The 27,764-nt window shown below is 42.8% G+C and overlaps 1 protein-coding gene across 1 annotated transcript in view; it reads left to right on the top strand.

Annotated features, from left to right (window-relative positions):
• The first annotated feature begins 586 nt into the window (after positions 1-586).
• LOC120977311 overlaps positions 587-27,764 on the top strand; it is a 129,111-nt gene continuing 101,933 nt past the window's right edge. Inside the window, exons 1-2 of the mRNA XM_040405199.1 lie at positions 587-605; positions 3,780-3,807. The gene's annotated coding sequence lies outside the window, so the exon portion shown is untranslated. The remainder of the gene's footprint in view (positions 606-3,779; positions 3,808-27,764) is intronic.

Raw genomic sequence — 27,764 nt, 5'->3', positions numbered from 1 at the left:
TTTCTGACCAGGCATTTTTCAGACTGATCAGGATCCTGATCAGTCTGAAAAATGCCTGATCAGTCAGAAAAAATGACATGCATTTGCATACAGTTTACCTGATCAGGCAGTCAGTTCAGGCAACGGAACTACATGCCGGAATCGAACAACGCAAGTGTGAAAGTACCCTAAATTTAGTATTTTTTATAAATAAAAATGTAATATTTTTATTCAAATTTACCACTGTCATGAAGTACAATACGTGACGAGAAAGCAATCTCAGAATGGCTTAGATAACTTTAAAACGCTTTTACTTATCACCTCATAAAGTGACACATGTCAGATTTGCGAAAAATGGTGTGGTCCTTAAGGGGTTAATACAAGCAATTACTAATGTATTGTTATTATCCATATTGCTTCCTTTGCTGGCTGGATTATTTTTCCATTACGTTATACACTGTTGGTTTCCATGGTTACGATCACCCTGCAATCCAGCAGCAGTGGCTCTGCCTGCACACTATAGAAAAAAAGCACTGGCCTATGTGAGCTCCCACAGTCTCGGTCACCAGAGAGGCCAGCGCCTTTTCCTATCGTGTGCAACCATGGCCACCACTGATGGATTACAGGTTGGTTGTACCTATGGAAATAAGCAGTGTATACTGTGATGGAAAAATGAATCCAGCCAGCAAAGGAGGGACAATATATTATTTGTGCTGAATTCTCATCTTCTCCACTGAAATTAAACTGATGATATGTCTTTGTGATATACCATCACGTTACGAGATGGAATAACCCTTGTCATCCTTATCCAATCAAAATTAATTTTGGATATGTATCTATGTGCCTTTAGAGATTTGACTTGCTTCTGTTGGCTTTAGCAGCTTTCTGGGCATATTACTGGATACTTAGAAGTTGTGTCAAACTCCCTCTGGCTTCCATCAGCAGACTGGGTCATAAGTTTGTTTATATGAATCACTGCATTAATAAGTGGTGCACCGAAGCATTTAAAGGGAACCTGTCACCAGCAGTACCTGCGTGTAGCCAGCAGCGTGTTTCTGATGATGCCTTTCTTCCTGAAGGCAGATGCAGCAAAAGTACTGAAAACTTTGTTTTATCCCCTGCCCGGCGCGCTTCTCCACACATGCTTGAAGTCAGGGGGGCAGCGGCCTCCTTGCTTCAAGTCATGGTATCTGTGCCCCCTTCCCTGCCCCTTTGCTGTGACTGACAGCCGGCTGTTCGGCAAAGGCAGCCAAACTCTGCATAAGCGCTGTCAGTCACTATTGTAAATTGAGAAAGATAGGCAGGATAGCAACTTTTAAGAGTTTTTGTTTGGGGTGGTTATTTTAAAATATTAAAAGTTACATTTAAATATTAAGGTCATCTACAGCTTTTCAAGCTATTGGTTTCTTCTGGAATTCATTTATACACAGGACTACAAATATTGTGTTATTGTATATTCAGTAGGGGATAACTTGAAACAACTGGAATACCCCTTTAACCTTTTCATGTCTTGTAAGTTCTAGGATTTAACAACTGATGATCTGTCTAGTATAGGTCATCAATATCAAATTGGCAGGGGACCAACAACCTGTGCCCCAGCTGTTCAGGAGTAACTGTGGCGCCAGAACCACATAGCTCAGTCCACTGTGTTAGGTCATTGTGCTGTCAGTTTTAAAAAAATTGATGGCACACTGCATAAAATTACTGTGGTTTGCATGAGCCTTTGTGCAAGATAAATTTTGAGGTCATCTATGGCACGCCCCTAGAGAATAAATGGACTGGCAGTGGTCATGCACAACCTGCCCCTTCATCTGAATGGGAGAGCGGGACCCCCAGTCTCGTGATCAGTAGGGGACGGAGCAGTCGGACCCCCAGCAAACAGCTAGTTATCCCCTATCCTGTGGGCACAGATTGGAAATGAACCCCAGGTGCCTATTTCACCAAGAAAAAAAATAAAAATGAAAGTACCATATATTACAAAAATCTTTACATTTTAGAATACATTTCAATATAGTGTTTTTGAAGTTTTAGGCAGTAAAAACAATTGTTTACAACACTTTCAAAGTGCAAGAATAGCAATTTTTTGTCATAAGACTAAAGCACTTAGGTGATGATGCTGCCACATGTTCAAAATCCAAAATCAGGTGTGGATTATAAAAGGAGAGTAATTATTAAGGACAGATAAGGATACTTTCACACTTGAGGCAGAGGATTCCGGCAGGCATTTCCATCGCCGGAACTGCCTAGTTTCCTCAAAACGTATGCAAACTGATGGCATTTGTCAGACGGATCAGGATCCTGATCCGTCTGACAAATGCATTGAGATGCCGGATCCGTCTCTCCAGTGTCATCCGGAAAAACGGATCCGGTATTATATATATATTTTTTTTATTTTTTGCGCAGACCGCAAAAACTGATCCATTTTGCCGGAACATTTGGACTGTATCCGGCATTAATGCATTTCAATGGGGAAAAATGCAAGTGTTCCGGAATTTTGGACGGAGATAAAACCGCAGCATGAAAAGTCAAAAAGACTGAACTGAAGACATCCTGATCGGATTGCTCTCCATTCAGAATGCATTAGGATAAAACTGATCAGTTATTTTCCGGTATTGAGCCCCTAGTACGGAACTCCTATGCCGGAAAAGAAGAACGCTGGTGTGAAAGTACCAAGACTTATCTGCTTTTTTTTTTTAAATCCACTCCTGGTTTTGGCTTCAAAAACTGCATAAAAAAACCTGACCATATGTCAGCACCCTGAGGAAATAAATGTAAAATAATGCATTTGCAGCACGTTTTGACTGGAGAAGTTAGTATTGTGGCAAATACAGTGTGAGCTCCTGATCGTGAATAATATCTGGCTAAATGCACACGATCAGGATTGCGTGCAAATTAGAAATTCTCATGCACATGATGCAGATTTTTTCAGTGCGGATTTTGACCTATGGTGGGGATTTTAAAATCCGTAGCATGTCAAGTTTTTATATTTCCTGACCGGATTTTCTCCATATACTTCAATGAGGAGAGGAAAATCTAGATGTAAATCCACTCCAATTGATGCCGATTGACCGAACACCTGCAAATTTCAGTGCGGATTGTTCACACAAATTCTGAACGTGTGCATTTACCCTCTAAATGCTGTTCAGATCAAGGCACATGTTCCTGTCTGTGGATATAGTTTTACTTTACAGATGTAACGGTTACCCAAGAATAATGGGATTAGCCTTTGTAACACTAGAGGTCAGCGTAAGCACACGTATAATGTGTACCATTCTTCTGCCGCATGCTCTCAAGTCTAAACTTATGAATACTGGTAAAAACTGGCATAGTGTGCCAAATGCTTGAAGCCATAGCACACCTTGTTAGTATGATTAGGGTGTGAATCAGAATAGATTTTGGACTTTGGTCTGTACTCTTCTTCAGGTCCAAGGCTGCAATGCTTTTCTCCATGTGGCTCAAGACCATGGGATTTTCAGAGCAAATTTTTTTCATGCGGTCTGTAAATGACCTTCCATTTTGATAACTACCGATCTTCTGACACTTTGCCTGTCATTACATACATAAATAGGGGAAATAGAAGCATGTATGCATGTAACATTTCAGGGTTTCCTATCTGAATACTATGGCCTTCTGAAATATGAAGCAATGTAAATGATAAAGGCTGGACCATTGTTACGTTTGTTCTAGTAATGTAACCTTTTTTTTTAAGACCTTAAACCAAAGTGAAATCAGTTGTGGTTTTGAATGTACGGTACATCATCTGTTTAGCGATGTAACATGCACATTTATTACTTTTACAGGCTTAACGTACTAAACATTCCAAATATGGTAAGTAATGTGCACTGCTAAATGGATGATAAAGCCAGTATGTTGTGAAAAACATTTTGGATGAACTGGAATGTAAAATATGTTGGTAGTGCATACAAAAAAAAAAGAATTACCAGGTCAGTCTGCAAAATGATTAAATCTCTGTTTTTAGCCCATACATAGCATTTTTCCCATATGTTTTGTTAATATATTTTTTTTTTAAAGGAAAAAGCAGATTGTATGTCAAGTGAGACAGTTTAAAATTCCTAATATGTTAAAGGGAGCTCCCAAAAATGATTAACTATTTACTTATGGCCCCTAGTATGGATTACCCAATAAAAAAGTATACTTACCTGTTCCCCTCTGCTCTAGTCCTGTGCCCTGAATCCCACTCTGCCATCTTAAGTTCGCCAGCTTGTTTACCTTTGTCCTGGTATGGACATGACAGGCTTCGACTGTGACATGTCCCCACGGAGAGAACACCTTTAACCCCTTCACTGCCAGCGCCGTACAAGAATGGCGCCCGCCGCCCACTCGCATGGGCGGAGGGCGTCATGGCCAGCAGGTCTCCGCTGTTTCAAACAGCAGAGACCAGCGGCTAATGACCGCGAACTGCAATAATGCTGATCGCTGTCGTCAAAGCCTTGAGATGCTGTGATCAAGTGTGATGCTTCTTACCTGTATCCTCTGCGGCCAATGAGGATGCCGGTAATTGGGTTCAATACACTGGTTCTCTCTGAAGAAACCCAGGGTATTGAAGCTGCAATTCTTATTTTGGCCAGTAGGTGGCCAATATATGAGCAATTTTCCTCAATGTCATACAACTTACCACCCAAATTAATTTTACCTCCTTTTCTTCTCACTAATACAGCTTTCATTTGGTGGTATTTCATTGCTGCTGACATTTTTTAATTTTTTGTTATTAATTAAAATTTTTGCAAAAAAATGAAATTTTTCACTTTCAGTTGTAAAATTGTTCAAATAAAACTACATTTCTATATAAATTTTTCTCTAAATTTATTGTTCTACATGTCTTTGATAAAAAAAATTCAATAAGTGTATATTTATTGGTTTGCGCAAAAGTTATAGCGTTTACAAACTATGGTACAAAAATGTGAATTTCTGCATTTTGAAGCAGCTCTGACTTTCTGAGCACCTGTCATGTTTCCTGAGGTTCTACAATGCCCAGACAGTAGACACCCTAAGGTATTCGCTAATGGGCATAGTGAGTTCATGGAAGTTTTTATTTTTTGTCACAAGTTAGCGGAAAATGATTTTTATTTTGTATTTTTTCTTACAAAGTCTCATATTCCACTAACTTGTGACAAAAAATAAAAACTTCCATGAACTCACTATGCCCATAACGAAATACCTTGTGGTGTCTTCTTTCCAAAATGGGGTCACTTGTGGGGTATTTATACTGCCCTGGCATTTTAGGGGACCTAAAGCGTGAGAAGAAGTCTGGAATCCAAATGCGTAAAAAATGCCCTGTGAAATCCTAAAGGTGCTCTTTAGAATTTGGGCCCCATTGAGCACCTAGGCTGCAAAAAAGTGTCACACATGTGGTATCACCGTACTCCGAAGAAGTAGGGCAATGTGTTTTGGGGTGTATTTTTGCATATACCCATGCTGGGTGAGAGAAAGATCTCTGTAAAAGTCAACTTTTCCCATTTTTTTTAATACAAAGTTGTCATTTTAGAGATATTTCTCTCACCCAGCATGGGTATATGTAAAAAGACACCCCAAAGCACATTGCCCAACTTCTCCTGAGTACGGCGATACCACATGTGTGACACTTTTTTGCAGCCTAGGTGCGCAAAGGGGCCCAAATTCTAAAGAGCACCTTTTAGGAGGTAATTTTTAGACATTTGGATCCCAGACTTCTTCTCACGCTTTAGGGCCCCTAAAATGCCAGGGCAGTATAAATACCCCACATGTGACCCCATTTTGGAAAGAAGACACCCCAAGGTATTCCTTGAGGGGCATGGCGAGTTCATAGAAGATTTTTTTTATTTGGCACAAGTTAGCGGAAATAGATTTTATTTATTTTTTCTCTCACATAGTCTCCCTTTCCGCTAACTTGGGACAAAAAGTTAAATCTTTCATGGACTCAATATGCCCCTCGGCGAATACCTTGGGGTGTCTGCTTTCCAAAATGGTGTCATTTGTGGGGTGTTTGTACTGCCCTGGCATTTGAGGGTCTCCGCAATCATTACATGTATGGCCAGCATTAGGAGTTTCTTTTTTTTAAAATCAGATAATTTTTATTGAAAATTTTCCAATTTTAGTCACATACAGAACATTGTCCCCCCAATCCCCCCTCCCCCCAACATAACCCCTTGAGACAAGAGCAGATAAATGCAGATAAGTGATATTGCATCATATGGTCTGACATATCGACACATTAGTTTTACATATTATAGTGTATCAAATCCGTACATTACAATTTGAGCAATATAATACATTTTGTAAAGTTAACTATTCAGGTACACATGGTATGTAACGCTTTTATCCCCTAGCTAGTTGAAGACTACCCTTTTAAATGCCCATTCCTCTTATATTCCTTCTCTCTTCTCACCACCCGTTCCTGTATATCTCTCTCATACATTCCTACTCATTCTCTCATTCAGTCCCTTACATTTGCAGATTATAATGTTGAATCCAGAGTGCCCATATCTTTTCAAACTTTTTCATACAGTTCCTCTTTTGGTATACATATTTTTCCAGGCTTATCAGCACATGCACCTTTTTTTCCCATTCATCCACTGATGGGGGTTGAGCATCTATCCAGTGGAAAGCAATTACCTTCCTAGCTTGGTAAAGCACTCTAATAATAGCCAATCTTTTTTCAGGCACCAATCCCGGCACATCCACGCTCCCCAATATACACGTCGCAACATCCATACTAAGGTCAATATCAAAGACAATTTTCACTATGCCTTCTACCCCACTCCAGTACCTTCTCAGTCTAGGACAGTTCCACATCAGATGAATGACGTCCGCATTCGCTACATCACACCTCGGGCAACAATCATCCGCTCTATACCCCATTCTTTTCAATAGGACAGGCGTTTTGTATACTCTGTGTAACAGTAAGAGTTGAGATACCCTTTGGGCTTCACTCACCGCTACTTGTGTAAACTCCTCCAGGACAGTGTCCCATTGCTCCTCAGTAAATTCAGGGGCATCCCTCCTCCATTTATCGTATAGCGGGAAATCCTGTTTTTTAAATTGCGCTTCCATAAGACACGTGTAATTTAAAGATATCACACCTGCTGTACCTACGCCAGACTTTACCAAGTCAACTATTGAATTTTTCTGTGCAGGATGTACAGCCACTACCTGTTCCTGAGCACGTAGAGCGCGCCTAAGTTGCAGATAAAGGTAAAATTGGGACTTCTGCAATCCAAATTCCTGTTGTAACCCTGAAAACTCTTTGAGGACATCATTGTGAACAGCTGGCTCATATATTTAAGCCCCGCATCGGCCCATACCTTAACTCCTTTGACTTTGTCCACCTCTGCGTACATATAATTCGGCCAAATAGGAGTGATATCAGAATAACCCTGTACTCCTATTATTCCCCTGACTTTCCACCAAGTATTATGAATGGCGCGCAGTACCCGATATGTACTACCCAGTGCATGGAAAGTACCCTCCTCCAGAGCAGATCTCAAATTCTGACACCCTACCAATGACTGAATAATTTTACTAGCAGTACCAATGCCATCCATCAACTCCCATCCTCTCATATGCTGCTTTTGTGCCGCCAGGTAATTCATCCACGGATCCGGAACCCCCAGACCCCCATTCGTCTTTGGCCTACACAGAGTTGCCAACTTGATTCGAGGCACTCCCTTCTTCCATATAAGATCCCTGAAAATTGCATTAATTACATAGAAAATCCTCAGGGGGAGCCATACAGGGGCATTGTGCAGCACATATAGAAGCTGTGGCATCAGTATCATTTTTACTAGATTCGTTCTACCTATAATAGATAACTGCAGTTTTGTCCATGTATTAACCTTCTGTTTAAACTTCTGGAGTAGAGGAGAGATGTTCAGTCTCTCAAAATCTAGGTCATTGCAAGAAATCTGAATGCCCAGATATTTGAAAGAGTGCACAACTTGTAGGCCCTCCACACAAGAGTCACTGTCAACCATGTCTTCCTTTAACGGCATCAGCACGGACTTAGTCCAGTTAATACAAAGACCCGACATTTTCCCAAACCTATTAATAACTTCCATTGCTACCGGAAGAGACACCCTCCAATCATCCATAAATAGTAACAGATCATCTGCATATAGTGCCACTTTCTCCTCCGGCGAGCCGTATGTGAAGCCCCTAATCCCTGCAGAAGATCTGATAGCTTCAGCTAGAGGTTCAATTGCAATTGCAAATAACAAAGGGGATAGGGGACATCCCTGCCTCGTCCCCCTATGGAGTGTGAAGCTATCTGTTAAATTGCCGTTCACCCTAATCCTAGCCACTGGCCTATCATATAAGAGCTGAATCCACCCTATAAATGATTGCCCAAACCCTAGCTTCCGCAGTACCTTCCACAAGTATTTCCATTCTACACTATCAAATGCTTTGGCCGCATCAAGAGATGCGACCGCCGCATTTGAAGCATATCCCCCACTCTGGATATTTAGATAAAGGCGTCTGATGTTGACCGCCGTAGACATATTTGGCATAAAGCCAGCCTGGTCTGTGTGAATAAGGTTAGATATAATCAGGTTCAGACGATTAGCTAGGACCTTAGCTAGTATTTTAATGTCTACCTGAAGTAGTGAGATCGGCCTATAAGACTCGGCCTCCTGAATATCTTTGCCCGGCTTCGGAAGAACCACAATCGTCGCCTCAGTTATACTGGAGGGCAGTTTTTTTTGTGTCATCGCCTCCTTGAAGACCTCTAACAGCTGGGGCAGCATGACTGAGGCAAATCGCCTGTATATCTCCGCCGGTAAGCCGTCACCACCCGGGGCCTTATTGTTAGACATACTTGACAGCGCCACCTCCAACTCAGTGATCGTTATAGGAGAATCTAATTTAATACTCTGATCAGAAGTAAGTATAGGCATGCGAAGCCCATCCAAGAATGAATCTATTTCTGAGGCTGATAAACGGGATACATACAGGTTGGAGTAAAATCCCCTCATAATCTCCAGTATATGCTCCGGAGCACTACACAGATTCCCAGCTGGATCCCTGAGAGTCGTTATATAATTGGGGGGTCGCTGTGCCCTAGATATCAGAGCCAGCATTCTTCCTGTCTTTTCTCCTTCTTCATAAATATACTTGTTTTTGGAAAAACGGTTTGTTCTTAGCATTAAGTAGCAGACTGTCATTTAACTCCTTTTGCGCCCCCTTCCATAATTCCCTACGCCTATCATCCGGTTTTTCCACATAATTAGCTTCAGCCACTTCTACCGCCCGTGTTAGATCCTGAACCTTAGCTCTAGTTTCACTCTTTTTCTTATTAATTTGTGCTATAAGTAACCCTCGCATAACGGCCTTCATGGCATCCCAAACTATTAACCTTGCGGTTGCAGGCAGATTAATCCTAAAGAACTCCTCCAACTGCTCTTTAATATTACCAACCTCCGGCAAAACAGATAACCAAAAGGGGTTAAATGCCCACATCATTCCATGTCCTATTCTAATGGGCCTAAAAGCAGCGGAGACCATCAGTGGGGAGTGATCCGACAACCGGCGAGGAAGATATGCAGCTTCTTGTACCAACCTACCCATTTCAGAATTTACTAATGCCAAATCAATTCTGGACAATGAGCCAAATGTATTAGATCCCTCATATTCCTCTCCCTCCATATGTCTATTAGCGATACTTCCTGTATGAGTCTCCCAAATGTGGTATATTCTCCTGAAGGATCTCTTTCCGCTGTCCCCATCCTATCAATGTCAGGACTTATTACATTATTAAAGTCACCCAGTATGAGAGTTGGCACCCCTGGGAAATCTGTCATGAAAGATAAAACCTTCCTGATCACTAGCGGGGAGTATGGGGGCGGGATATACACTCCACATATCACACACGGCTGGTTGTAAAGCGTACCATATAGGCACACATAACACCCATCAGCATCCACTCTGCTAGAAATGCAGCAAAATTGTATGTTTTTATGTATCAAGATACTAACTCCTCTAGCATATGTAGAATACGTGGAGTGAAACCCCACCCCCACCTAAGCCAGTTTTAGCAAATGTACCTGTCCCGGCAGCAAGTGTGTCTCCTGCAGGCAGCATATGAGAGGATGTAGCGGACGAACGCTTTCCAAAATCGCTTTCCTTTTAGTCTTTTCTTTGATTCCCCGAACATTCCAGCTAAGGAATTTAATGCAGTTAGCCAATAATAGTATAAGATAATCTCCTGCACATCATCAGAGTCACAACCCTTACAATAATATCCCTGTCTCTCTGCTCTGGAGGAAGGCACACCCCCTTCCATTCCTCCCTCAGCCAGCCATACTTCCATTCATAACCAAGACTGCTCTGTCCCACAACATACCCCAAACCTCCCCAAGACTGTAAACTTGCCATTAAGTGGCAAAACACTATAGAGAACTACAGTTCACTGGACTGACCGATAGGCTCCACACCACGCCCAAAAATTAGGCCTGTGGAATTATGCTACACCCGTCGGTAAGACCAGATGAGTTCCCCAGCTAATAAACGGTATTAGCCGGAGGAGCGTAGCCAGAACTGACTACTAATAGTTTTTTATCAATGTGAAAACTAAAAACTGTTAAGCACACTCTTTTTGTAACTGATCACCCTCTAGCTTCCCGCACCTTACCCGGGAACACATAACATATCTACTGCAAATATATAACGCCCACAGTTAACATAGGGATTTTAGTATTCTACCCATGGTATCCTGTCCAACGATCTGGTTTCAAAGGCGGCAAAGCATTCATGTCTATATCTATGGTAGACGCATCAACATGTAAATTCACTGCAATATATGTCCTGTACGGCCTAGCATATCAGTCCCCCCCCCCCCCCTCTTCTCTGTAGCCCACCTAATAAGGATAATCAATAGGAAAACAGACATTAAGAGAGGGAGGACAACACACATAAAAGACATTCAGGTAATCACTTGTATAGTAAAAGCTGAGTCCCATTAAGTAGGGGGCTGAAGCTCCATCCTAATCTGACGTTCATTTCTGTCCATCCATTTTGTCTCTTCCCTAGGATCTTCAAAGAAGCTGGTAGTATTCAGGGCCACTACACGCAGTCTAGCTGGGTATAACATAGAATATGGGACTCCCCAATTTCTTAGTCGCTTTTTAACTTCTAGAAATCGAGCCCTCCTTTTTTGAGCTTCCATAGAATAGTCCGGGAACAGCGAGATTCTCTGACCGTCAATGGAAAGTTCTTGTAGCTCCCTGGCCTTGCGCAAGAGGATATCCCGGTCTCTATAGTGTAATAACTTAGCCAAAACCGTTCTCGGAGGTGCTCCAGGAGGTAAAGGTCTAGTTGGCACCCTATGGGCACGTTCGACTGCAAACATTGGGGTTAGTGAGTCCTGTCCCACCTTTTCTTTCAGCCATGCCTCAAAAAATTCAGTGGGATTTCTCCCTTCCACCTTCTCAGGTACTCCAACAATGCGTACATTATTGTGGCGCAGGCGATTCTCCATATCGTCTTGCTTAGCCGATAGTACATTTAGCAATCTGAAATGTTCTGCAGTGTCTCTCTTCAGAGGCTGTACCTCATCTTCCACTCTATCCTCTAGAGCCGTGGTACGCTCCGCCAATTTTCTAAAATCATGTTGCATAATAGAAATGTCCTCTTTTATAGCGCCTACCTGGACCTTTAGTGCACTCAGGGACTTGCCACATTTGGAAATGGCGTGTAGCACATCTTTAAGAGTGGGTTCCCCGGAGTCTGAGTCGCATGTTTCACGCTCTCGCTCCTCATCATTCACTTGCAGCGCCTCATACCTGTTGCTCTGCTGCATGGTAGTGGCGGGAACCGGCTCTTCATGTTCCGATTCGTCCCCTTGGTCCGGTAGCACAGCATCTTGGCGCTGTCTAGTATTGGCTGCCTGGGAGGACCGCACAAATTGACTTAGCTTCACCGCCGTTTCTTTCTGCAGCGCGATCCCGCCGTTTCAGCGTGCCCATCCCGGTGCCATCTTGGGACTCCTTATCCACACCTTTGCCGTCTCTTTTCTGCGACATGCTTGCTTCCCCCGCTGTCCAGAGCTGTCCAGAGCTTCAGTCACGATTACCGCTCTGATCCCCGACTGTTCAGGCTTAGTATCTTTGCTGGAACCAGGGCATAAACAGGATAAATGGCCGGACAGATGCGGGAGCTCTCTCAGCGTGCGACCGCTCACATGCCTAGCTAGCCACGCCCCCCAGCATTAGGAGTTTCTGCTATTCTCCTTATATTGAGCATACGGGTAATGAGATTTATTTTTTTCGTTCAGCCTCTGGGCTGAAAGAAAAAATGAACGGCACAGATTTCTTCATTCGCATCGATCAATGTGGATGAAAAAATCTCTGCCAAAAAATTAGCAAAAAAAAAAAAGGAGGGGAAAGGCGTCTGCCAGGACATAGGAGCTCCCCCCAACATCCAAACCCACTCAGCCCGTATGCCCTGGTAAACCCAATTTCTCCATTCACCTCAATCCATGTAGATGAATAAATAATTGCCGGAATTTTTTTTATTTTTTATAAAAAATGTTTGCCAAGGCATATGAACACCGCCCCTCAGCTCATAAGCCTCGGCAAACGTATCTTTTTTTAGTGCAGAGGAGAAATCTCGTCTTGCAGCGCCGCATACACCGACTTTTGTGTAATCTGACAGCAGCGCAATGCTTATGTCAGAATGCACATCAGTGCTGCAGCTGGTTCATCGGTTGGTCCACCTAGAAGGTAAAAAAACAAACAAAAAAAAACAGGCCGCAACGCAATAAATTTATTAACATTAACTTTATAGAACATTTGAACAGAACATTAACTTTTATAAACTTTATTGAACTTTTGGAACAGAACATTAACTTTTTTGCTTACCGGTGCCCTAAGCATAGGGCAGGGTGGTCAGGGCAATCCGGACAGAAATAGCGGGTGTTGCGCCTTATTCCACTCCTGCTACAGACACAAAATTTTTCGGGGTGGCGCTTGGTTTGAGGTACCAGCAACGACATTGGGGAAATGTCGCTCGTGTAGACGGCTCACTACACTGGTGGATGGGGCCACGGAACCTTCTGGATACAGGAGGTTCTCGATGATCTCTTCCTGAAATTTGAGGAAGGATCTTGTTCTCCCAGCCTTACTGTAGAGAACAAAACTATTATAGACAGCCAATTGAATTAAATATACAGACACCTTCTTATACCAGCGTCTGGTCCTGCGGGAAAGTAAATAAGGAGCCAACATCTGGTCATTGAAGTCCACCCCTCCCATGAGCAAATTATAGTTGTGGACACAGAGGGGCTTTTCAATGACACGGGTTGCCCGTTCAATTTCGATTGTCGTGTCTGCCTGAATGGAGGAGAGCATGTAAACTTCACGCTTGTCTCTCCATTTCACCGCGAGCAGTTCTTCGTTACACAAGGCAGCCCTCTCCCCCCTTGCAAGACGGGTGGTAACGAGCCGTTGGGGGAAGCCCACGCGACTAGTTCACGCGGTGCCACAGCATCCAATCTGTTCTAAAAACAAATGCCTGAAGAGGGGCACACTTGTGTAGAAATTGTCCACATAAAGATGGTACCCCTTGCCAAATAAGGGTGACACCAAGTCCCAGACTGTCTTCCCACTGCTCCCCAGGTAGTCAGGGCAACCGACCGGCTCCAGGGTCTGATCTTTTACCCTCATAGACTTGAAATTTGTGCGTATAGCCTGTGGCCCTTTCACAGAGTTTATACAATTTGACCCCATACCGGGCGCGCTTGCTTGGGATGTATTGTTTGAAGCCAAGGCGCCCGGTAAAATGTATCAGGGACTCGTCTATGCAGATGTTTTGCTCAGGAGTATACAAATTTGCAAATTTGGTGTTAAAGTGGTCTATGAGGGGCACGTGTGGGCGACCGATCAGGCCTGATCGGGCAAACACTGCGTTTTGGGTGGAGGGCGAGCTAAGGTGACACTAATACTATTATAGATCTGACTGTGATCAGTTCTGATCACTTACAGATACTATAAAAGTACCAATGCTGATTAGCGATATGCGAATCAGTGACTGCGGTGGGCTGGGCGCTAACCGACGCTAACTACCTACCAAAGTGGCCTAAACTAACCTAAAACCTAACAGTCAATACTGGTGAAAAAAAAAAAGTGACAGTTTACACTGATCACTTTTTTCCCTTTCACTAGTGATTGACAGGGGTGATCAAAGGGTTAATTGGGGTGATGGGGGTTGATCTGGGGCTAAATGTATAGTGTTTTGTGTACTTACAGTGATGTGTGCTCTCTGCTGGGACCAACCGACGAAAAGGACCCAGCAGAGAGCACAGAAGCCATTTAACACATTATATTTATAAATATAATGTGTTAAATGGCTTCTGATTTGATTTTTTAAAAGTCACCAACCTGCCAGCGATGATCATTGGCTGCGCGGGCCGGCTATGCTCGAAATCTCGCGGCTCGCGAGAGGACGCATCGGCGCGTCCAGGAGGAATAACCCTGCCGCCGCCAGGACGCAATCCTGCGTTCGGCGGTCCTGAGGAGGTTAAGATGCTATGAAGCTTCAAGAAAGTAGAATGTACATAAGACCAGATTCATACGCTGAATGGATCCAAAGATAGTAAAACTTTGTGCGTATATATATATATATATATATATATATATATATATATATATATATAGTACAGACCAAAAGTTTGGACACACCTTCTCATTCAAAGAGTTTTCTTTATTTTCATGACTATGAAGGCATCAAAACTATGAATTAACACATGTGGAATTATATACATAACAAACAAGTGTGAAACAACTGAAAATATGTCATATTCTAGGTTCTTCAAAGTTGCCACCTTTTGCTTTGATTACTGCTTTGCACACTCTTGGCATTCTCTTGATGAGTTTCAAGAGGTAGTCCCCTGAAATGATCTTCCAACAGTCTTGAAGGAGTTCCCAGAGATGCTTAGCACTTGTTGGCCCTTTTGCCTTCACTCTGCGGTCCAGCTCACCCCAAACCATCTCGATTGGGTTCACGTCCGGTGACTGTGGAGGCCAGGTCATCTGGCGCAGCACCCCATCACTCTCCTTCATGGTCAAATAGCCCTTACTTTCAAAGTTTTCCCAATTTTTCGGCTGACTGACTGACCTTCATTTCTTAAAGTAATGATGGCCACTCGTTTTTCTTTACTTAGCTGCTTTTTTCTTGCCATAATACAAATTCTAACAGTCTATTCAGTAGGACTATCAGCTGTGTATCCACCTGACTTCTCCTCAACGCAACTGATGGTCCCAACCCCATTTATAAGGCAAGAAATCCCACTTATTAAACCTGACCGGGCACACCTGTGAAGTGAAAACCATTTCAGGGGTCTACCTCTTGAAGCTCATCAAGAGAATGCCAAAAGTGTTCAAAGCAGTAATCAAAGCAAAAGGTGGCTACTTTGAAGAACCTAGAATATGACATATTTTCAGTTGTTTCACACTTGTTTGTTATGTATATAATTCCACATGTGTTAATTCATAGTTTTGATGCCTTCAGTGTGAATCTACAATTTTCATAGTCATTAAAATAAAGAAAACTCTTTGAATGACAAGGTGTTTCCAAACTTTTGGTCTGTACTGTATATATATATATATATAATCTGGTGTGTGCATATATCTATATGTGCTAAACCGGCAGGTTTGTTTGCATGCAAGCATACATTTGCACCATAAAACAGAATAGTTTTATCATGATATTTAATAATTGTGTTATAGAGAACATAAAACTCCTGTCGTTTTTACATCACTATTGTAGTGTGACATTTCGTATCAGACATTGTGGTTAACCAAATAATAAATGGCATTGTGTCATATGAATCTTAACAGGATGCCCACTGCACGCACAATACCACCACAGTACTAATTTCTGTATGCTTCTTTTCTTTCTGTCTTGAATGTAAATACATTCCTGGTGATCTTGAATATCTAGCACAGATTTAAAAGATATATTTTAAATTGTAATTATGCAGGAGTACAATTGAGCATCATTGCCCATGTTCTGCCTGTATTACCTTGCTTATAGTGACAGTACCAATCCTATGTACTGTGTGGTATTTCACTTAATCCATAAACTATTTACCTCTAATATGTAAAAAATAAAATATAATGAGGGTCATTTATTAGGCTGAAATACGCCTATATTAGCCGTATTTCAAGCGCAGATTGCAGCTGAACAGCTAGTTGCGCCTCAATCTGCGACTTCTTTCCGCTCACGCCAGGTCTAAATCAGTGGGGTGGAAGGTGACGGGCCGGCAGACGTAGAGAGAGGTTTAAATGTAACTGTCGTGCATTTAGATCTGGCGGAGGATGCACTGAAGTAATAAAGAGGCCGGCACTTCTTCATAATTGGCGGATCCACCACCAGGTATATGGCTTAAGGGCTTAATAAATGTGCTCCAATAATTATATTCTACTGTTATTTACATGTCAAAATCATTGCCCCAAAGCTGTAGTTAGTAAAATTACTCCTCAGCACTCCTGGTTAACACAGGTAACCTGTACTGGAGTTGAAATATGTTGAAAACCCATCAAGATAAAGCTTCATGCAGACAGCTTAGAAATCAGTGATGGCTCACCTCCGGCACTCCAGCTGTAGTGAAACTACGACTCCCAGTATGCTCCATTTATTTCTATGGAGTTCTAAGAAAAGCCAAGCAATTGTGCATCTTGGGGTTGTAGTTTCACCACAGCTGGAGTGCTGGAGGTTATCCATCACAGCCTAAGGCTACTTTCACACTCACGTTTTGGGCGGATCCGTCATGGATCTGCAAAAAACGGATCCCTTACAATAATACAACCGCATGCATCTGTCATGAACGGATCAGTTTGTGTTATTTGTAACATAGCCAAGACGGATCCGTCATGAACTCCATTGAAAGTCAATGGGAGACGGATCAGTTTTCTATTGCGTCAGAGAAAACAGATCCATCCCCATTGACTTACATTGTGTGTCAGGATCGGTTTGGCTCAGTTTCGTCAGACGAACACCAAAACGCAGCAAGCAGCCTCCAGAGCGGAATGGAGACTAAACGGAGGCAAACTGATGCATTCTGAGCTGATCCTTTTCCATTACGAATGCATTAGGGCAAAACTGATCCGTTTTGGACCGCTTGTGAGAGCCCATGACGGATCTCACAAACGGAAAGGCAACACATGAGTGTGAAAGTAGCCTTAGGCTACATGCACACGACTGTATGTGTTTTGCTGTCCGCAAATTGCGGATCCGCAAAAAAAACTAATGATTTTCCGTATGGCATCCGTTTTTTTTGCGGATCCATTGTAATAATGCCTATCCTTGTCCGCAAACTAGAAGAAAAATAGGACATGCACTATTTTTTTTGCGGAGCAACGGAACGGACATACTGATGCGGACAGCACACGGTGTGCTGTCTGTGTTTTTTGCGGACCCATTGAAATGAATGGGTCCACAACCGATCCGCAAAAAAAACGGAACGGACACGGAAACAAAATACGGTCGTGTGCATGATGCCTTAGATACATGGTTGAATTTTGGCCAAAAGGACTGTTGGAGAGAATTACTAAGAACTGCACCTTGAGGACTCTCTTGCTTCAGTTTGTCACTTGCATCGCATAAACCTGCCCCTGTATTTTCGTACCAGCTAGAAATAATACACCGCTAACTTTTTACGATCTACAGATAAAGTTTCTGTTAAGTAAAACACTTAGATTTCATGACTGTGATGGCTAGATCATGCCTCATTATGCAGTATTGCTTGTGCTGTTATTGTTGAAAGGTGATCTCCTTTAAAAGACCTTTTGTGTATTCTGTCCGCAGTCATAGTTTTATGGAAGTAGTTTATTTTCTGAGCATTTTCGGTCCTAAAAAGGCCTCTTCATTCACAATGCAATTGAAAATGTTTTAAAGATCCTGATACAGTATTGTCCAGGAATCTCTGCAGCATCGCTGGTATGTGTACACATTCATGAATCATTCATCGTGGTATTTTACATTGTAACATTTACAAGGCGAGCCAAAGTCTTACTGTGTACTCCTTCAGCTACCAAGCACTTACATGTTGCCCGGGCAGCAGCATAGCAACCGATTCAATAGATGAAAATATGACCCTGTGTGGGTGGGGATTTATGGGAGCAAATCCGTGTGTGGACAATGTCTGTAGCACTCGTGTCATCATTAATGCGCTCTGGGGCCGAGCATCAGACGTGTTATAACTACCGCATGTAACTTCAGATTCTCTATTTCTGCAGCTTTTGCTTCCATGTACAGAGATGATTTTTGCTCATTACTATCAGCGCTGTGGAGTCAGTAGATAAATGCTCCAACTCCGACTCCTCTGTATTTAATATGCGAATGTATTTTATACATTCCTTGAAGGAAAGAAAGGCAACATACATGTCATTACCACAGAACTACTGGCCAGGAAGCTGCTGCCTTCTCCTTTGTGTGCTGATCTTCTGCTGAAGATAGAGCAGTGGGGGGATCCAGGAAGGGGCATTTATTGTAAAACATGATTTCCCCAGTAGAATCCCATAGTCATGTTTAAAGTTTAAGCTAACAATCTGCGTTTACACGTTTTTATAGCCTTAGCTGAATGACAGCAGTTTTTCAAATGGTTTACAGCTTCAGTCTTGAACTATTGACCATCCATTCCCTTCACTTATACAAGTGTCTCTAGTCCTGCAAAAAACATATTTACTTAATCAGTTATCAGTGAGAGGCTAGGTTAACCATGGGCGTTGCGTTCCCTGTACCAGCGGAACACAACACAATGGAAAGTATAAGTATTGCCGCTCCTTAACTGTGCATTGCGTGCCATATAGTGAAGCATGTGAAAAGCATGCTTCTTCATCGTCACTTAACGTGTTCGTTTTGCGGTAACGTGACGCACTGCATGCATTGGCCTTTATTCTTACAGTAGAGAAGTACCGTATTTTTCGCAAAAGTTGGGGAAAAATAGCAGTGCGTCTTATGGGGTGAATGCTGCGACCGTCCGGTGAATAGGCTGAGAGGGAGGAGGGGCTGGGGGCCGGCATCTGTTTCTGTAATGGCAGCGGGGCCCGTTGCAGTCACTGTATTCTACTACACCGGGCCCCGCTCACTGTAGTATATAGTAATCATATCTAACTTGTGGGTATTAAAGTATTGCAATCATCTTAAATCTAGCGCTGTACTACTTACTACTAACTTCACGCGCCTGCTCCGCCCACTTTATGAATGAAACAGGCACCGGGCCCCGCTGTTACACTGTTATGGGGGGGGGGGGGGATCTGTGGATGACACATAAGATAAGATGCTGTATATGTGCCATCCACAGATGCCCCCATAACAGTGCCATCCACAGATGCCCCCATAACAGTACCATCCACAGATGCCCCCATAACAGTGTCAACCACAGACCACCATTCGTTCAAAACCCACCAAAAGCACACCTTTTGGTTTGAAATATTTTTTTTCTTATTTTTCTCCTCAAAAACCTAGGTGCGTCTTATAGGGTGAAAAATACGGTAATTAATTATAACTTTATGTGAATTGGGACATTTAAACTTGCTTTTTTTTTTATTTATTCCAATTTAAATCTAGTCGGAGTCGGTTCATTTTTTTACGACTCCGACTCCAGGTACCCAAAATTGCCTCCGACTCAGACTCCACAGCCCTGATTACTATAGAGCTGATTGTAGCTTTAGCATCAAATTCTGTACTAGGGTTACTTTACATTTCTTTACAGCATAGTTGTCTGTCATTTCTTTCTCATCAGTGGGGAGTTTTTAAAGGGGGTACTCTGGTAGGGGGTACCTCACCAGTAGAACTCCCAATGATTACCCTGGAGAGCTCTGCAAACTAAATAGTGTGGCAGGTTGAGCATGCAGACTGCTTCTCCATTAATCTCTATAGACAGTCTAAGGCCTAGTTCACACGAACGTGTGGCTTTTATAGTTTTTTGCGGTCCAATTTTCACGGATTCGTTGTTGCGTTCTTGAGTTTCGTTGTGTTTCCATTTCCGTTCCGTTTTGGGCATATACAGTATACAGTAATTACATAGAAAAAATTGGGCTGGGCATAACATTTTCAATAGATGGTTCCACAAAAACGGAACGAATACGGAAGACATACGGATGCATTTCCGTATGTGTTCCGTTTTTTTTTTTTTGCGGACCCATTGACTTGAATCTTTCAACGGAAATACGGAAATGGAATACTTACGGAACACATTCGGTTTTAATGCGGAACCATTGAAATGAATGATTCCGTATACGGAACACAAAAAAAAAGGCCCGTACTCTCGCAAAAAAAAAAAACGATCGTGTGAACTAGGCCTAACATACGGCTCTCGACTATATCTGGGAGCCCCCATAGAAATAAATAGTGTGCATTCTCAAAACTTCTGATTTGTTTTTTTCCAGGGGGCGAGGCCCGCTTTCTCGTGATCCATGAGAGACGCAATGGTAGGACCCCCACACTAATAGTTATTACCTATTCTTTGGATGGGGGATAACTTCAAGTTACTGGAGTACCCCATTACACAATCACTTTCAAATATTACACTATGGGGGGTCATTTATTAATCTGAACTACTCCTAAATTAGGCGTATTTCAGGGGCAGACGGTTAGTTGCGACGATATCTGCAACTTTTCCCCGCTCATACCAGGTTTAAAATTGTGTGCGTGGCAGGGAAGGGACCCGTCTCATTCCTAATTTTTCTATGCTTGTTTTAGGTGTAGAAAATGGTCTAAATGTAAGACAGCAAGGAAGCTATCTTACATTTAGACTGGCGCTGGATGCGCTGAAATTACAGAGATGCCAGTACCTCCTCATAACTTCGGCGGATTCTCCGTCACCTATGGGGTTTTAAAATGCCAATCCTTTTACATATGCCCCTATGTCCTTACTGAATAATGTCCAGAACTGATCTTGTTCAAAAAAGAAAGTTTACTTTCCTTGCACAGTTAAGTTAAGCTCACATCCGAAAACTAATGCATACAAACATTAAGTATTTTGCTGTCTGTGAATGCACAAAATACTGATACCAGCCATGTGCATGGTGCATTTTTCTAATAGAACATGCTATTCTTGTCCGCAAAACAGACAAGAATAGGGCTTGTTGTATAATTTGTGGAACGGCTGCACAGTTGCAGACAGCATGTGGATGGTCTCCATATGCTCTCCAAATTTTTTATTGACCCATTCCACAAATAATGGTTGTGTACATGAGGCCTAAAGTTGTATTCTGCATGTAACCAGCATACCCTGTTCATGGTGGGGAAAACAGTAGTGTAAGGTAATGCACTGAATTTGGACGTGTTCATAGGGGTATAGAAATGGCAGTCAAACCGCGGGGCCCTTGTTCCTGTAGGAACCCAAAAACCCTTATTTTGCATTAGAAAACACCAGTAATATGACTTAGGCCCCTTTCACAGGAGTGAGTTTTCCACGCGGGTGCAATGCGTGACGTGAATGCATAGCACCCGCACTGAATCCTGACCAATTCATTTCTATGGTGCTTTGTACATGAGCGTTGTTTTTCACACATCAGTTCTGCGTTGCGTGAAAATCGCAGCATGTTCTATATTCAGCGTTTTTCACGCAGCCCTGGCTCCAAAGAAGTGAATGGGGCTGCGTGAAAAACACATTGCATCCGCAAGCAAGTGCGGGTGCGATGCGTTTTTCACTGATGGTTGCTAAGAGATGTTGTTTGTAAACATTCAGTTTTTCATCACGCGCGTGAAAAACGCATCAAAACGCATTGCACCCGCGCGGAAAAAACTGAACAACTAAACGCAACCGCAGACAAAACTGACTGAACTTGCTTGCAAAATAGTGCGAGTTTCACTGAACGCACTCTGAACGCATCCGGCCCCAATTCGCAACGCCCGTGTGAAACCAGCCTTAGGCTACGTCTACACGACGACATTGTTGCCCGACAGATAGGGCGCAACTACACTGCAACATTTGTAGCGCAACATTTTGTTGCACTAATGTCGCGCGACAATTTTTATAATGGCAGTCTATGGTGTCGCACTGCAACATGCAACATGCTGCAACGCAACAGTCGCAGAAAACTCCATAAATCCAGTGCGACACCATAGACTGCCATTATAAAAATTGTCGCGTGACATTAGTGCAACAAAATGTTGCGCAACAAATGTAGTCTTGTAGACGTAGCCTTAGGCCTCTTTCACACGGGCGTTGCGGGAACACGCGCGATTTTTCCGCGCGAGTGAAAAACATTGTAATGCGTTTTGCACTCGCGTGAGAAAAATCGGCATGTTTGGTACCCAAACCCGAACTTCTTCACAGAAATTCGGGCTTGGGATCGGTGTTCTGTAGATTGTATTATTTTCCCTTATAACATGGTTATAAGGGAAACTAATAGCATTCTGAATACAGAATGCATAGTAAAATAGCGCTGGAGGGGTTAAAAAAAAATAAAAAAATGTTTTACTCACCTAATCCACTTGATCGCGGAGCCGGCATCTCCTTCTGTCTTCATCTTAGCTGTGGAGCAACAGGACCTGTGGTGACGTCACTCCGGTCATCACATGGTCCATCACATGATCCATCACCATGGTAAAAGATCATATGATGGCTCATGTGATGACTGGAGTGACGTCACCACAGGTCCTGTTGCTCCACAGCTAAGATGAAGACATAAGGAGATGCCGGCTCCGCGATCAAGTGGATTAAGGTGAGTTAATTTTTTTAAATTATTTTTTTAACCCCTCCAGCGCTATTTTACTAAGCATTCTGTATCCAAAATGCTATTATTTTCCCTTATAACCATGTTATAAGGGGAAATAATAATGATCGGGTCCCCATCCCGATTGTCTCCTAGCAACCGTGCGTGAAAATCGCACCGCATCCGCACTTGCGATGCTTGCGATTTTCACGCAACCCCATTCACTTCTATGGGGCCTGCGTTGCGTGAAAAATGCAGAATATAGAGCATGCTGTGATTTTCATGCAACGCACAAGTGATGCGTGAAAATCACCGCTCGTGTGCACAGCCCCATAGAAATGAATGGGTCGGTATTCAGTGCGGGTGCAATGCGTTCAACTCACGCATCGCATCCGCGCGGAATACTCGCCCGTGTGAAAGGGGTTTTAGGCTACTTTTACACTGGCGTTTCTGGGTCGGCTTGTGAGATCCGTTCAGAATGCATCATTTTGGCTGCGTTTAGTCTCCGTTGCATTTTTTAGACGGTTACTAAAATGGAGCTTGCAGCGTTTTGGTGACCGTCTGACTATGCGGAGCCAAACGGATCTGTCTAGACACAATATGGTGCAATTGAAAACGGATCCGTCCCCCATTGACTTTCAATGTAAGTCAAGACGGATCTGTTTTGACTTGGACTTTTTTTAATTTTTTTTTATGAATAATGCAAACGGATCCGTTATGAACGAATACAAGCGTTTGCATTATCGGTGCAGATCCGTCTGTGCAGATACAAGACGGATCCGCACAAAAGGCGAATGTGAAAAGTAGCTTTACTGGTGAGGGTCTTGTTACAGATTTTGCATTGGGTCCTAGGAGCTTCAAATTATACTTGTTCCCTTTATTATATGACTGAGAACAATAAAAACTATGCCCTTCTTCTGTGACCCCAGCAATCTCTCTAAGGGCTCTTTCACACCTGCGTTCTTGTCTTCTGGCATAGAGTTCCGTCGTCGGGGCTCTATGCCGGAAGAATCCTGATCAGGATTATCCCCATGCATTCTGAATGGAGAGAAATCCGTTCAGGATGCATCAGGATGTCTTCAGTTCCGGAACGGAACGTTTTTTGGCCGGAGAAAATACCGCAGCATGCTGCGCTTTTTGCTCCGGCCAAAAATCCGGAACACTTGCCGCAAGGCCGGATCCGGAATTAATGCCCATTGAAAGGCATTGATCCGGATCCGGCCTTAAGCTAAACGTCGTTTCGGCGCATTGCCGGAGCCGACATTTAGCTTTTTCTGAATGGTTACCATGGCTGCCGGGACGCTAAAGTCCTGTTTGCCATGGTAAAGTGTAGTGGGGAGCGGGGGAGCAGTGTACTTACCGTCCGTGCGGCTCCCGGGGCGCTCCAGAGTGACGTCAGGGCGCCCCAAGCGCATGGATCATGTGATCGCATTGGACACGTCATCTATGCGCATGGGGCGCTCTGACGTCATTCTGGAGCGCCCCGGGAGTCGCACGGACGGTAAGTACACTGCTCCCCCGCTCCCCACTACTACTATGGCAACCAGGACTTTAATAGCGTCCTGGGTGCCATAGTAACACTGAAAGCATTTTGAAGACGGATCCGTCTTCAAATGCTTTCAGTACACTTGCGTTTTTCCGGATCCGGAGTGTAATTCCGGCAAGTGGAGTGCACGCCGGATCCGGACAACGCAAGTGTGAAAGAGGCCTAAGAGCAAGAACAGATGCAGGACACCTACCCCACTTGTTTTAAAATGTATCAATTACCTTTGCAGTTTCATCTTTCTCTCTTTTGCAATCATATTCAAAAGGGATTTACAAATGGATGGTCTGTCCTCTTGAGTGTTTACATTGGTTTGTACTGTATAATGCCATACTTTTTGTAGTGTTATTGCTTAGTATTGCAGCTTTGTCCTATACAAGGATATCCCTATCAGGGATGGGCAAACTGCGGCCCTCCAGCTGTTGTAAAACTACAAATCCCATCATGCCCTGCTGTAGGCTGATAGCTGTAGGCAGACTGGGCATACTGGGAGTTGTAGTTTTACAACAGCTGGAGAGCCGCAGTTTGCCCATCCCTGGCCTATATCAAGGATAGCCCATTAGTTTTAAAAGCTAGATAATCCTTTTAACCCCTTCAAGACCAGGCGATTTTTCAGCTTTCTTTTTTGCTTTTTACTCCCAGCCTTACCAAAGTTTATTTTTATTTTTATATTTCTCCATTCACATAGCCGTATGTGGGCTTGTTTTTTGCGGGACAAGTAGTAGTTTCTAATGGCACCATTTACGGTTGCATACAATGTAGTGGGAAGCGGGAATAAAAATCCAAATGGAGTGGAATTATTAAAAAAAACATATATATAATTCCGCCACAGTTTTATGGGTTTTCTTTTTACAGCGTTTCCTATGTGGTAAAACTGACCTGTCACTTTCATTACAACGATACCACATATATGTATAATTTTTTTCTTGCGTTTTAATACAGAAATTTTTTTTTTTTTTAAAAGCTGCTTTTATTTTTTGATTTTATTTTTCCGTTTGCCTATTGGATAAATAATCCTGAGTGAGAAAAGAATCACTCTACATTAGAGGTTTAGTTCATACCAGGTTGCCTGCAGTTTTGTGATGTATGTGCTTGTGTTCACCTAGATGATGCAACCATTATAATTATAATTTGTGGTTTATTTCATGAGACCTCTCCTATTTAATGGAAGTAACACAAGTACAGGAACTGTTGTAATTTTATAATTTGCTCTTAAAATCATGCAATTTCAAGCCCCGCAAGCTAGAACATAACCAAGAAAATTAGTTTAAATCATTAAGGAATTATCTCTCATTAATGTTTGTACCATGTAATTTGTAGAAACTCAGGCCTGGTTAATAAACCTCACTCCTGAGCCAACAATATCACATCTGCATCGCATAAAAGCTGTGCCGACTGACTAATTAGGGCTCATACATAGAAACATGCAAAATAACTGTGGAGCCCCAGTTATGGGTCTTCCACACAGAGAAAGCCAGATATCCTTCAAAGGAAGGAAAACCAAGCAAAGGGGTGTCTCCATTGCAGAGATCACCAGATCCACCATATTAAGTGGCCCCTATGTCTAGATCCCGCTCTTTTACAAGCTTTAAGTATGTGACGGGGAAGACCTAAGCCGGTTATCCATCCACAGACAGCTGTTTCGGGGTGTTGCCCCTCATCAGTGTGGAGTAGGATTCTGGCTTCATATATAGAAACGTATTTTTGGTCCGCATCCGATCAACATTTTTTCGAGTCAAAAGCGGACCCATTCATTTCAATGGGGCTGCAAAAGATGTGGACAGCACACCTGTGTGCTGTCAGCATCCGTATGTCCGTTTCACGGCCCCGCAAAAAAAATAGAACATGTCCTATCCTTGTTCGTAAAATGGAAAGTTCTATTGGGGGCTGGACCTTTTTGTTTCGCAAAATGCAACTGCAATTTGCCGACCGCAAAACATCCAACCGTCATGTGCATGAGCCCTTAGACTAATGTAAAAAAAGGCGGAATATATGAAGTGAACAAAGTCTGTTAGCTTAGTGGGGCTGTCTCACTTCAACAATTGGCTTTTATTATGTAGAGGAATTGAATACAAGGCACTTACTAATGTATTGTGATTGTCCATATTGCCTCCTTTGCTTCCTGGATTCATTTTTCCATCATATACACTGCTCGCCTCCATGGCTACGACCACCCTGCAACCCATCAGTGGTGGCCGTGCTTGAACACTATAGGAAAAAGTGCCTGCTTCTCTGGTGGCTGGGACTGTTCTTTTTCCTATTTGTGTGCAAACACGGCCACCACTGCTGGATCGCAGGGTGGTCGTAACCATGGAAACGAGCAGTATATAATGTGATGGAAAAATGAATCCAGCCAGCAAAGAAGGCAATATACGTAATCGCAATTCATTAGTAAGTCGCTTGTATTAACTTCCTCTACATAATAAATGCTAATTGCTGAAGTGAGACAACCCCTTTAAAGAGGTTTTCTGAGTCTTCAGATGTCATTAGTATCTGATCGGTGGGGGTCCGACAGCTGGGACCCCGCTGATTAGCTGTTTGAGAAGACAGCCAAATTATGACACATTCATGTGGCGTAGTTGCAGCTCAGCCCCATTCAATTGAGTGGGTCCGAGTGCAATGCCAAGTACAACCACTATACTGTGTACAGCGCTGTGCTTGGTAAGCTCCAAGAAGGCTGCGGCGCTCACAGGAGCATCGGAACCTTCTCAAACAACTGATCGGCGGGGGTTCTGGGTGTTGGACCCTCACAGATCACATACTGTTGACCTATCAAGAGCATATGTCATCAGTATGAAAATCTCAGAAAACACCTTTATTGTGTGTAAGTGATATTTGTATGTGTGTATCTGTATACAGAGACTGTAAAAATAAAATATATTCTCATTATTATTTTTTTTAACCATTTTCTAAGGGATTGTCTGAGTTGGAGGTGGATGGCTACCTCGTTGCAGCGACCCCCTTTCGGTAACTTATTGGGTGAAATGGCAGAGATGTTAGTAGAGCTGGAGTCTTAAACTGGGAATCTCCCTCTGTTTTATCCATATAATATGAATGTGGCAGTTAAGTACACTTAGTTCATCAGAAGGGTAAAAAAAATAAGTGTTTTTCAAGCACTAGCAATAAAAATAGACCCGCAGCACAGTCCTCATATGGCTGCATTCACACGACCGTATGTATTTTAAGGTCCGCAAAAAATACAGATGACGTTCATTCCTCTTTTTGTGGTCCCATTGTAACAATTTTTAGCTTTAGCAAACGCTCTATATTTTTTGCAGAACGACCATATGGATGTGGACAGCACACGGTGTGCTGTGTTTTTTTTTTTTTTTTGGTGTGTGGACGCATTGAAATAAATGGGTCCACATCTGATGTGCAAAAAATGTGGATTGGATGTGGGCCAAAAATACGATTGTGTGAATGGGACCTAATCAAGACTTCGATTGGGTGCAAGTGTTTACAAATCCTAGTTCCCAGATAGTAGTGATATAAAAAAAAATGGAGTACTTCAGAAATTATCTTCAAACCTCCATCTTTATTCCCATAAACATTAGCAACGTTTTGACCCTTTATGGGTCTTTTTCAAG

Source organism: Bufo bufo, chromosome 8, assembly GCF_905171765.1.
Source record: "Bufo bufo chromosome 8, aBufBuf1.1, whole genome shotgun sequence".
Lineage (NCBI taxonomy): Eukaryota > Metazoa > Chordata > Amphibia > Anura > Bufonidae > Bufo > Bufo bufo.
The sequence above is the reverse complement of the archived record's forward strand: the minus strand, read 5'-3'. Positions and strand labels throughout refer to the sequence as shown.